Here is a 13,182-nt window from a genome sequence, read left to right on the forward strand (position 1 = left end):
ATAAAGGACCAAAATGGCAGGAACCAAACAGAGGCAGAAGAGATTAAGAAGAGGTGGCAAGATTACACAGAAGAACTATACAAGAAAGAGCTTAACGTCCCTGATAACCACGATGGGGTGGTCACTGACCTTGAGCCAGACATCCTGGAATGTGAATTCAAATGGGCCTTGGGAAGTCTGAGCAACAACAAAGCTAATGGAGGTGACAGTATTCCAGCTGAGCTATTCAAAATCTTAAAAGACTATGCAGTTAAAGTGTTATACTCAATATGCCTGCAAATTTGAAAAATTCATCAGTGGCCACAGGATAGGAAAAGGTCAGTTTACATTCCGATCCCAAAGAAGAGCAATGCCAAAGAATGTTCAAACTACCACACCATTGCACTCATTTCACATGCTAGCAAAGTTATGCTCAAAATTCTACAAACTAGGCTTTGAGCAGTATGTGGACCGAGAACTACCAGAAGTAGAGGAAGGGTTTTGAAGAGGCAGAGGAACTAGAGATCAAATTAGCGACATACGCTGGATCACAGAGAAAGTTAGAGAGTTCTTATTTGTCTGTTGAGAAACTTATATGCGATTCAAGAAGCAACAGTGAGAACTGGATGCGGAACCACTGATTGGTTCAAAATTGAGAAAGGAGTTTGGCAAGGCTGTATACTGTCGCCCTGCCTATTTAACTTGTATGTACAGCACATCATGAGAAAGGTGGGGCTAGATAAATCACAGGTCAGAAATGAGATTGGAGGAAGAAATATCAAAAACCCCAGATACGCAGATGATACCACTTTAATGGCACAAAGTGAGGAGGAACTAAAGGGCTTCTTGAGGCGGGTGAAACAGTAGAACACAAAAGTTGGCTTGAAACTCAACATTAAGAAAACTAAGATCATGGCATCCTTTCCTCTCACTTCCTGGCAAATAGATGGGGAAGAAATGGAGGTAGTGACAGATTTTATTTTCCTGGGCTCCAAGATCTCCGCAGATGGGGACTGCAGCCAAGAAATTAAAAGATGCTTGCTCCTGGGGAGGAAAACTATGGCAAATCTAGACAGCATACTAAAAAGCAGAGGCATCACCCTGCCAACAAAAGTGCGTATAGTCAAGGCTATGGTTTTCCCAGTTGCAATGTATGGCTGTGAGAGCTGGATCATAAGGAAGGCTGAGCAACGAAGGATTGAGGCTTTTGAATTGTGGTGCTGGAGGAGACTCCTGCGAGTCCCTTGGACTACACGGAGATCAAAGTGGTCAGTCCTAGAGGAGATCAACCCTGGCTGCTCTTTAGAAGGCCAGATACTGAAGATGAAACTCAAATACTTTGGCCACCTAATGAGAAGGAAGGACTCCCTGGAGAAGAGCCTAATTCTGGGAACAATAGATGGCAAAAAAAGAAGGGGACGACAGAGGATGAGGTGGTTAGATGGAGTCGCTGAAGCAGTTGGTGTGAGCTTAAGTGGACTCCAGGGGATGGTGGAGGACAGGAAAGCCTGGAGGAATGCTGTCCATGGGGTTGCGATGGTTCGGACATTACTTTGCAACTAACAACTTCAATAACAAAGCTTCCAAGTAAGTGTGTTATGATGAACAATATAAATTCAGGTTGTTCCACTCACATTTCATAGTGGTGTTGTTTACTGCTGTTTTCTATCATGGAATCTGAACCTATTCATGATATTTCAACATTGTATATTTGATCTTTAAAAACCATGATAAGAAACAACTGTTTGTTCTGTGGTTTCTGCTTACCATGATGGTTTCTGGTGGCAACCAAACCCAGCCTTATGGTTCCCACAGCCCAGGTATTCAACTACCACAGAGTCCTCTGGAAAGAGTGGTCAGTCTAGGAGCCTCTCCAGCCATCTAGCATCTACTACCTATTATTGTGTAGTAACAAATGTGTTACATATCTTGTTCCTGTAGGCTGTTTGCTGTTCCCATCTCCTCAACTGTTGTCATTCAGTGGTCCACCCATCATTTTTAGCTGCAGAGAAGTGCACAGTGCTGCAGAAAAGAACAGCTTCAAGTCACCCAGCCTCTGTATTGCTGCCTGCCTGTTGAGTCTTTCTAGATCTTCAGCAAGGGAAGAGTAGAGATAAGAGGGGGTGTGGGTAAAAATGCCTTGCTGTGGAGAAGGATTACAGTAGGAAGAAAGTGATTTCTATGGGTAGAACCATCTTCAACAGGCAGCTTAGCTGAAGTATGTGGGCGGGGAGGAGAGAAAAGGGAGGGTTTACAGAAAACATGTCTAGAGAACTGTGCAGCCAGTAAAATAGAGGCAGGCAACATAGGCAGGAAGCAATGCATTGTGAGATTGAATTTCAGCTGATGGGATGCATGCCAAGAGTGGGAAGTTTAAGTGAGGAGGATGGAAAGTACAATAAACAGAAATTAGTTGAGTGAGGAAAAACATGGTAACACATACACAGACACACATGCAAACCATGCTAAACATGCAGGGTTGTTTGCTGTGAAGTGTAAACCTTGCCAGCTGTCACAAGCTGTCACAAAGCATTTTATTAAAGATGAGTGTAGGGCCCCCTTTGGACCATTTCTGGTGCTACCTAAAGTGAAGCAGGCTTTCCTCTGATATGACCAGAATTGAAAGTGGACCCTTATTCACAATTAAGCTTCAGAAATGTAAAAGTGCTTCCAAAACCAGTGCCTTTGGATTTCTTTTGTCTAAATGCTGGTATTGGAGTGGGTGGAGGGTAAGTGGCAGTTTCATCTTGTAATCACAGGACATATTTTACCAGAGACTGTTCAATTACTGCGTTGTGGGGGAGGAAAGGATGAGTTCATGAAATGGCCACTCTTCCAACACTACCACACTTCACTACAAAAATTATTGTGTCCAGTTCTGGGCATCACCCTTCAAGAAGGCTGGAAGTGATTCAGATGAGAATGACAAGGATGATCAGGGGTCTGGAAGAAAATCCCTATGAGAAGAGATTGACAGAACTGGTCATGTTTAGCATGGAGAATGAAAGACGGCAGGGAGAGAGCATGGCACTTTTCAAATACTTGTAAGGCTGTCACATAGAGGAGGGCCAAGAACTCTTGCTGATCATGCCAGAGTGAAGGACAAGGAATAATGTCAGGCTAGGGGAAGCCAGATTCCAGCTGGACACCAGGAAAAAATTCTTGACTGTTAGAGCAGAATAGCAATGATAAGAGTTGCCTAGGGAGGTCATGGGCTCTCCCATACTGGAAGTATTCAAGAGGCAGTTGGAAGTCATCTGTCATGGAAGCTTTAACACAGAGTCATGCATGAGCAGGGGCAGGATATGATTGCCTTATAGGCCCTTTCCAAATCTACCATTTGATGGTTCTATGGCTGATTTTTAATCATCATACCCATCCCTGTACACATGAGTAGAGGAATGGGTATGCGTATTAAAAACCAGACTTATTAAATGGGTATACCTCTACATTGTGTGTCATTTTCATGGAAATTGGTCCCCAAAATGTGTGTGGGGGAGGGGCAGCCAGTCACTGACACACCCTTATATACAAAGATGTCCTCTTCCATATAAAACTTTGCACTTTTCTGCAACATTGTACTGCTGGGCTTGGGCCATCTCTATGCTGTCTGCCATTTACAGAATAAAGTCCATCCATATCTGAAAAACAGGAAAACCACATTTTAAAAAATCTCATAATCGTCAATGGCATACATGAAGGCTCAGACTTCTAAATTTGGACTCAGTTTCAGTACCCAAATTTAAGTGATCACCATTTTCCAAAATGCTGAATCAAGAGCTGCATCAAATCTTGTGGTTGATACACACTGCTACTGTTTATTGTGCTTGGGTCTGATTTTGCCAATGGCTTTTCCCCCATAGATATATAAATCCATAAAATTGAGCTCACATATTCTAAACAAAATTCTCCACTTCAAATTAGAACACCAGCTTAATATCTACATCCATTTCCCTAGGAATAAGTGATATTGTAAATATAAAGTGTGCTGCAATATACTAGCTCCATTGGAAATGGGATAGATCACAATGGCATTTCAAATGTTTTCTTACAAGTCATGTCTAATCACACACAAGTTAAGCCCATCAGCTATTTTAAGATTCTTAAATACAATGTAATGTTTAAACCAGATCCTCTCAAATGTAAGTTACTGGTTACATTTTTTGTCTATATTGCCACCAGACTGCAAGCATAACCAAAAGACACAGCCATATATGAATCTACTGTCTAACAGATTAGCTTGTTGGTTTCTCTAGCCCAGAACTAGCCACACTGTCTGGCAACTCTTCTCCAAGGTTTCAAACAGGATTTCCCCTGCTGCCCACTCCCCTGGTTTACTTAAAGACTGCAGAAATTGAATCTTAGCTCTTCTGAATTTAAAGCCCTTCAACTGAAAAGAGATTCATTAACAGCTGAAGCAATTACCTCATTATTGATCTTATTATGAGCTAAAAGAAAATCCCTGCTGCCACAGTGTTCCCAACTGTGTGGGGGATTCTTGGTGCATTCAAATGAAAAGGCAAAGAGCTCTCCTTCAAACCTTCAACTTCAATGTGTGACAGCAGGGGGTAAAACTAATGGAACTGTGTATGATGGTGTAGCTCTCTCGCATTCAGTTCCAATGTTTGAAAAGAAACACTTCTGAAACTTGTAATTGTATATATGAATTTTGCAGCAGGATAAACGCACTGAAATTAAGTTCTTTTTATTGATTGATTCATTGTTGAAGATATATGAAGAGCGAGAGGAATATGGCTGGAGTTGTACCTCAGACTTCAAAGGATAATGATGTCCCTTCCATTAGGATCGCCCCTACTGAGAAGTGCCAACGTTCCTTGATCTAAGAAAATTGAGAAAAATGCCTAGAATGATATCAACCTTGTAAAGTTTTCTGATTTTCATTTTTCCACATTTGGGACATTTTTTCTTGCCTTCATTCCTTTGCCATTAAAGTCCAGAGTAACAAAGAATAAATCATAAAGCAATGCATTGCCTCATATGAAGATTTATATTCTTTTCAAAAAAGAGAACATGGTCTTGTGCAGCAGAACATCTATGAATCATTCTGTTGTCACTACTGGGACAGTGACCTTTTTAATAAAGAACTAGATGCTTTTTCTGTCTTTATTAATTGGATCTGGCCACTGATATTGTGACTATTTTTGATCAGAAGATGAAGTCATCTCATAATAAAATGTACCAAAAATGTGCAGGATATAGCTGTGTGGATGTGTGTACCACATATATAGAAACTGCTGTGACAGTTCCAATGGACCTTTTCCAATGCAAATATGGAAGAACTGCAACAAAGTTTGATACCATATGTCAATTGATCTCTATTCAGGACTTGTCTCAGCTGGTGTGCCAGCCTAAGGTGCTGTACAATGCATTTCAGATCTAAAAGCATTCTTAAGGGGATTACAGCTTGTCTTGAATAGCTTCTCTAGGTGTACTGCTTCTCATTTATTCAATTATTTCCATTTATTTGCGACTAAGCTTCAGTTCCTTTATCTATATCCAGTCCATTACTGACTTCAGTCATTGCTTTTGTGATAAAAGGATTATGGGCAGAAGTAGAAATGAAAATGAGGGCACAAACATCCTGAAATAAAAAACTCATAGACCTCCAATACAGTAATCAAAGGAACAGTGGAAACTGGTTATAGCCACAATGAAAGTTGCAAATGTGCAGGGAGTATGATCATGGCAAGCCTGTGTGAATCTCGAGCAGATAAGAAATAAGCATGAGAAATGTCCAGTCCCTGACAGAAGAAAGCTAACAGCAGGAGAGGGGGTGCGTACATTGATGTATTGATGCATTAGAGGTGTATTAGGTGGCCTAATTGCTTACCTAGGGTATAAAATGCATGTACTGGGGCGCAACTTTCAAGATATTGCTTTGGCTGTGTATCCCCTTTCGTCTCCCTGTATTCTATAGCACACTAGAATAAAGCTTGTTTGGCTATAAGTCTCATCTCAGGCTCCTTTTGACTCAGGTCTGGGGTCCACCTGGGCTTGCCCTAGCTGTTGACTGGCTGAGTCCGGTAACACCCCCAACATCTGTGAACAAGAGCCCACAGTATGCTTGCATGTGCAGTACTGCTCAGTTCATGATTCTTGCCCTATCCTGCCCTCCAAAAAAAGCAAAGAGAATGTTTGTGCAAATGAGACTCTTTCACATGGGTGTCACACAGAGAGGGTGTCACATGGGGGTGGGGGAGAGACCTGTTCTTCCCTGCAGAGGAATACAGGACGCATTCCAATGGAGTCAAACTCAAGGAACCAAGGTTCAATTTGGATTCCAGGAAGTACTTCCTGACAGTTAGGACTGCTAAGGTATGGAATGGGCTTCCATGGGAGGTGGTTGAAGCCCCATCATTGAGGGTGTTCAAGGATAGGCTAGACATGCACATGGTGGGCATGTTGTGAGCAGAGCTGGTGGAGCTGGGTAGTCAGACTAGATGGCCCAGGAGGCCCCTTCTGACTTGCCATGTTTCTGTCTGGAATGGCTGAAAGTATTATCTAAGGTATGTAATGAAAAGGAAAGATGCTTGCACCATTCCTCGACCACACACAGTGCTGTTTACAGCACTGGAATCATCTGATGTAAGGGTGGCAATTGTAGTTCCAAATCTTCCTTAAGCTGCAACCTGTGTTCTCATCAGCTGCAGAAAAACTAAAACAATGGTGTCCATTTGTGTTTCTGAATGGACCCACCTATGCATCTAGTCCCACAGACACAAGCCCCTGCTGAGGGTAGTTGTCAAAATGGATTTCCTGAATGGTTCCTCCATCAGACATATTTGCATGTTTAAATAGACAGACCCAACTGACCTGAACTATCAAGAATTTGCTAGACTGACCTATCAATACAGCAGTTAGTAATGTTTTCCATACTATTGTTACCAATATTTCTGATCAGTTTGTCATGGCTAAGATTATCTGGAAACTTAACACTCTGCATTGGTGTATGTGACCAGCAGGTTGTAAAAGTGTCTGTACATGGGCAGACACTTTTGTAGTTGGCGGTGGAGACCACTACCCAGTAGCATGCTGTTGTTAAGTAAGTGCAGGGGGCCTCAGTGATCTCACCAATAAAAATGCTGGGGTTCAAGGTGATTCAATCTTCCCTGTGACTCCTGGTAATTCATTCTCACCATTAGTAAAGAGATTCTGACAACAGTCTGAAATAGTGCAGTTTAGTACTTCAAGTGTTGTTTATGAAAAATAGGTCTGAACTATAGCAATGAGAAGTTACTTAACAAATCCTAAGTTAAAAAAATTGAGATTTGTTCCCAAGTTTTCAATCGTACAATACACGCTACAGTCTTGGATCACTTCCTTTGTGGCACTGCCATTTCACTGCAAATATTCCAGAGCAAGATGGAATGTCAAGATGCGAGGGCACTGAGCTGGATTCATCCCCACCACCACTTGGCAGCAGATCATAAGCTCCAGCCATTGCACCATCTCTACTGCCTGAACAGCTGGTCTCTGGTTAAAGTTGGAAAAGATGTATAATGAGTTGGCCCTCCCTGATACTTTGGCAGAAGAGAGATACGCATTGCTGTCCTTTTTATATGTCTGTGGAAATGGCAGAAATCTGTCACCAGAAAACAGGTTGTTGGCTGATATTTGCTTTTTCAGTGTCCAGAATTATTTGGCTTCAGTATATACTGGCAGGTAGCCTTGATGAATGATGTTAATGGCAGGGGTATTATTCTGACAAACTTGTTTCTGACTTCTTTTGTGCTAAATTGACAATGCACAAGATATTCTCTTGGAGTTGCTTTTGGATTTTATAGAAATGTTGAATCAGGCACCATAAGTCATACTTCCACTGTAATACAGGAGCAGAGTATAATATATTTCACCTATGGGCAGAAGCAAGGCCATTCCTGAATCCAGAACTTTCCCCACTCACTACAAAGGAAATGTGACTCTCTCACACAATTTCCTCTGTGAAGTGGATGAATTAAGTAGATCTTTCAAAACTATGCTCCATTGTGACTGCATCAGTTCCATGCCTCTCAGGATAATGCAAATATGATGTGTGATAAACTCAAGAGTTATGTGAGTAGATTTATTTATTTATTTAAAGTATTTATATACTGTCCTGTCGCGAAAGCCTCAGGATGGCTCACATAGATAATACAATAAAATATAACATAGATAAAATTATCGACCCACACTGGCTGCAATAAAAACATATAAGGCATGATATTAAAACTTATTAAAATATTGCTGAAATAAAAAGGTCTTAACCTGGCACCAAAAAACATAACAACGGCGCCAGGCAGACCTCTCTGGGGAGCGCATTTCATAGGCAGGGCACCACTGCAGAGAAAGCCCTCCTCCAGCTACTTTGCCTCCTAATATCTTTCACGGAGGGTTCTCAGAGGAGAGCCTCTGCTGCTAATCTCAATGGGTGGGAGGGCAAATATGGAAGAAGGCGTTCCTTCAGGTATCCAGGTCCCAAGCGATTAAGGGCTTTATAGGTAATAACCAGCACCTTGAATTGAGTCCAGACTTCGATGGGAAGCCAGTGAAGCTGATAGAGGACTGGGGTTATATGAGAATAATGCCCAGTCCCCATCAGCAACCTGGCCGCTCTGTTTTGCACCATCTGAAGTATCCAGACTGTCTTCAAAGGGAGCTCCACGTAGAGCATGTGGCAGTAATCCAACTGGGAAGTAAGTAATGCATGTGTCACTGTCGGTAGGCAATCTTCCTCCAGGTAGGGACGCAGCTGATGGATTAGCCGAAGCTGAAGGAAAGCGCTCCTCGCCACCACAGTCACTTGAACTTCCAAGGACAGCTCTGGGTCGAGGAGCACTCCCAAGCTGTGGACCCTGTCCTTTAGAGTGACTGAAACCCCATCCAGGGCAAGGCCCAAGTCACCTACCCAGAAGCTTGATCCACCCACCAACAGGACTTCCGTCTTGTCTGGACTGAGTTTCAGTTTATTGGCCCTCATCCAGCCCATTACCTCAACCAGGCACCGGTTCAGTACAGCCACTACCTCACCTGGATTGGTTGAAAAAAAAAGGTAGAGCTGGGTGTCATCAGCATACTGATGACTCTGCAGCCCAAACCTCCTGATGACTTCTCCCAGTGGTTTCATGTAGATATTAAATAGCAAGGGGGACAAAATGGAACCCTGCGGTACTCCATGACATAACTGCCATGGTGCAGAGCCAAAGTCCCCCAACACCACCTTCTGGAATCAGCCATTGAGATAGGAGCAGAACCAGTGCCAAGCAGTGCCCCCTACTCCCAATCCCGCCAGCCTATCCAGAAGGATACCATGGTCGATGGTTTCGAAAGCTGCTGAGGGGTCCAGGAGAACCAACAGGGATGCACTCCCCCTGTCTCTCTCCCTGCACAGGTCATCATACAGGGTGACCAAGGCAGATTCAGTACCATACCCGGGTCTGAAGCCAGACTGAAATGGGTCCAGATAATTAATTTCATCCAAGAGTGCTTGGAGTTGTCCCGCCACCACCCATTCCAACACCTTGCCCAAAAACGGGATGTTGGCCACCGGTCTATAATTGGTGGCCATCTCTGGATCCAGGGACACCTTCTTCAGGATAGGCCTGATTACTGCCTCCTTTAAAGAAGCGGGCACCCGGCCATCTCTCAGAGAGGTCTTGATAACCTCCTAGATCCAGGCACCAATCCCTTGTTTGGCTTTGGTCAGCAGCCACAATGGGCAAGGGTCAAGTAAGCAGGTGGTGGGACATACTTGTCCAAGCACCTTGTCCACATCATCAGACCACAATAACTGAAATTCATCCATTAATATCTGACCAGATGGAGTCATCTCCCCTAAAGGATCTGAATCACTTGTGGAGTCCAGCTCGTGATGAATCTGAGCAATTTTCTCCTTAAAGTTCTGGGCAAAGTCATCAAAGGTGGTGTGGGATCTTTCTTAGGGCCAGGGTGTATCAGCCCATGTACCACTCAAAAGAGCTCCGCTGGATGGCACTGTGAGGAGGAAATGGAAGTGGAGAAGAATTTCTTCTTTGCTGCCCTCACCACCACAGCATAGGCTCGATAGTGAGCTCGGAGGCGTGTTTGGTCAGATTCATCCTGCAATTTCCTCTACCTATGCTCTAGACATCTCCCAACCTGCTTCATCGCCTGTAATTCAGATGTGTACCATGGGGATGGATGGGCTCTGCCTGGCAGAAGAGGACGCTTGGGGGCAATCGTGTCAATTGCTCTGGCCATTTCCCCATTCCACAGTTTAATCAGAGCATCAACAGGAGCGCCAGCTTTATCAACCAGAAAATCCCCCAGAGCCTTCAGGAGTCCGTTCAGATCCGTCCGGCTCTGAGGGCAGACCATCACAATAGGGTCCGCACCCTTACAGAGGGAAAGGCTGGCTCCGAGCTCAAACCTCACGAGGAAGTGATCTGACCATGACAGATCAGACACAAATTACTCACCTCAGATCACCCTCTTCCTGCCCCGTTGAGAAAACCAGGTCCAGCATGTGACCACGTTTATGGGTCGGGCCAGTGACATGTTGAGACAGCCCCATGGCCATCATGGAGACCATGAAGTCCTGGTACGCCCCGGTCAGAACAGTCTCGGCATGGAGATTGAAGTTCCCCAGGACCATCATCCTGGGGGTCTTCAACACCAGGTCTGAGATGATCTCCGGCAGCTCAGGCAGGGAGTCTGATGGGCAGAAGGGTGCATAGTACACCAGCAGAATCTCCAGTCTGTCTCAGTCGCCCAACACCAGGTATAAACACTCTAGACCTGGTCTTGAGAGAACAGGAAGCCCTGCAAGGAGAATAGAAGCTCGGTAAATTAAAGTGACCCCCCTCCCCTCCCCTCCGAACCTGGCTGGTGCTGGACCAGATACCCGGGCTGGCACAATTGAGAGAGGGATACATCCCCCCCCCCACCTAGGTCTCTGTAATGCAAGCCAGGTCGGCCCCCTCATCTACAATTAAGTCGTGGATGAGGGATGTTTTGTTATGGACCAACCTGGCATTAAGCAGCAGCACCATCAAGCCCGAGGGGCAGTTGATAAGCTTACCTGGAACCTTCTGGTTGGGGGAATAACCAGAAGGGGGAACAAGTGTGAACCATTTGTCCCTCCTTAGTTAGCACCAGATTTGAGAGGACCTTCAGCAAAGTACCCCCTGGTGAGCCACTTCCAAGGTTTCCTGTCAGGCTTACCTGGAGGTTGTATATATAGCTTCCATGTAGCCTGAAGTGTCTGATCATGCCTCATCTTGGAAACTAAGCAAGGTCAGGCCTGGTTGGAATCTGGATGTAGGACTTCAATGTTGTGAACCACCCAGAGAGCTTCGGCTATGGGTGGTATAGAAATATAATTAATAATAATAATAATAATAATAATAATAATAATAATAATAATATATGATGAAGAAATTCACTCAGTTCATTTTTAATGCAACTGATTGAATTCTTAAACTGAACTATGAATACACGCTTCCTTGATATTTTGACTTTTCTCAATGTTCTGATGCATCTCTCTAGTCAAAAAAAAATGCACACAAACTGCATATTAAGGGATACACAGAAGACCATGTTAGGACAAATACTGCACAAAATCCTTTTTATTAGTTGACCTGCTAGCAAAAAGGATGTGTGTTAGGCAAAGTTTCATACAATACATCCATATATCTCTATGTATGTATGTTTGTGTGTGTATGTGTGTGTGCACAGAGAGACATATACATATATAAATATATATAGACAGAGAAGGAGTGAGAGAGAGATGTGAACAAAATTGCATATAGCATTTCATCCAGGCTTTTATAATTTTAAACAAATTGATGCAGGAGCAGAACTAAATAAATTTAGAGAAAAAAAATATAGCCCCTAGCCTTCTTCCCTCCCCTTCTAAGACACTGCTATTAGGTGGGCAAGAAAGCCCCCCAATGCCACTTCCCCCCCCAAAAAAAGAACCCAGGGTGGGAAGACAGGAGGTGATGATTATCTGTGTTGCTCCTTCTGCTCTGCATTGGATGACCCTAAGTGTCTGAATTCAGGAGTTTCCAGCTCTAACAATAGGAATGTACCCTTAAAAAATGAGAAACCAATCACAACCAAAACTGACAGACTCACCCATCCATAGGTGGGAGTAGTGGAGGGCAAAACCAATACCTGCATGCCACCTTGAAAGTTTATGAGGGAAACTGTAAAAAGCAGGATACTGAAATTTGGGGACTGTTTTGACTAGGCAGAGTCTGACAGTGTCCTAGATGGACTAGAATCTGTAATTATGTGTAATGCAAACAAAATGTGAGCCAGCAGGCTGCATAGTCTTCATGAAGCAGGGCATTCAAACACAAATAGAAGAAAATAAGACTAATTTAGAAAAAGAAGCCCCTTGTAAACTGGAGAATGTTTTATTCATTTACATGTACTTAAAAAGTATATCTCAAAAAGGGGCATCCTTGTCTGCATAATTTCTCCTTCTCTCATGCAGGAACAGAACAGTGAAAATATGTTTGTGCAGGTTTTGTTGGCCATGTTCCAGGTGGGAAATGAATTGGATTGCCTCTGCCTGCAAGCTGAGCCTTCCTATAGGCAGTGTGTAGGACTCCTGGCATACAAGCAGCCAAGCTCCCAGGGAATGAGTGACCAGAGTGAGCAAATTGGGAGAACATAAAGGAGTTTGGTGGGAGAGTGCAGTGAGGGAAGTCAAAGAAGAGGACCCTAATGGGTTTTTTGTTTGTTTTTTTCCCTTTTCTTTTTTGAAAACTTTTTTCTCTTCTTTTCTCCCCTGCTTTGCTTTCTTCCTTGTAACATCCTCCCATTCACTGGCAGGACATTTGTTGTTAACCTTCAGGGGATGTAGGGGGAAGCACTGGTTGTACAGCAGGTCCAGCAAATCAGAATCAAAAAAGGTGAAAATGAATGGACTCAGAATGCTCCTCAGTAGCAGTGACATGCTATGTCTGTTCAATGTCTGTTTTCCTGCCTGAGGACAACAGGGCCAGCACATACAACAAATGCAAACTGGTAGCCCTGCCAGAGGAAAATGTAAGAGGAATGGAACAGCAAGTGTCCACTATCAAGGAAATAAAAGAAGATGAAGTTGTTTTAGACAGAGTAGTGGAACTGCAACACTTAGAAATATTACAGAAGCAAGAAGTGCCACAGCAAGCTAAAGCAGAAGAGGAGAATACTGGAAGGGTACTTTCAAACCAC

The sequence above is a fragment of the Varanus komodoensis genome, unplaced genomic scaffold (assembly GCF_004798865.1).
Source record: "Varanus komodoensis strain SLA01 unplaced genomic scaffold, ASM479886v1 scaffold11, whole genome shotgun sequence".
Classification (NCBI taxonomy): Eukaryota; Metazoa; Chordata; class Lepidosauria; order Squamata; family Varanidae; genus Varanus; species Varanus komodoensis.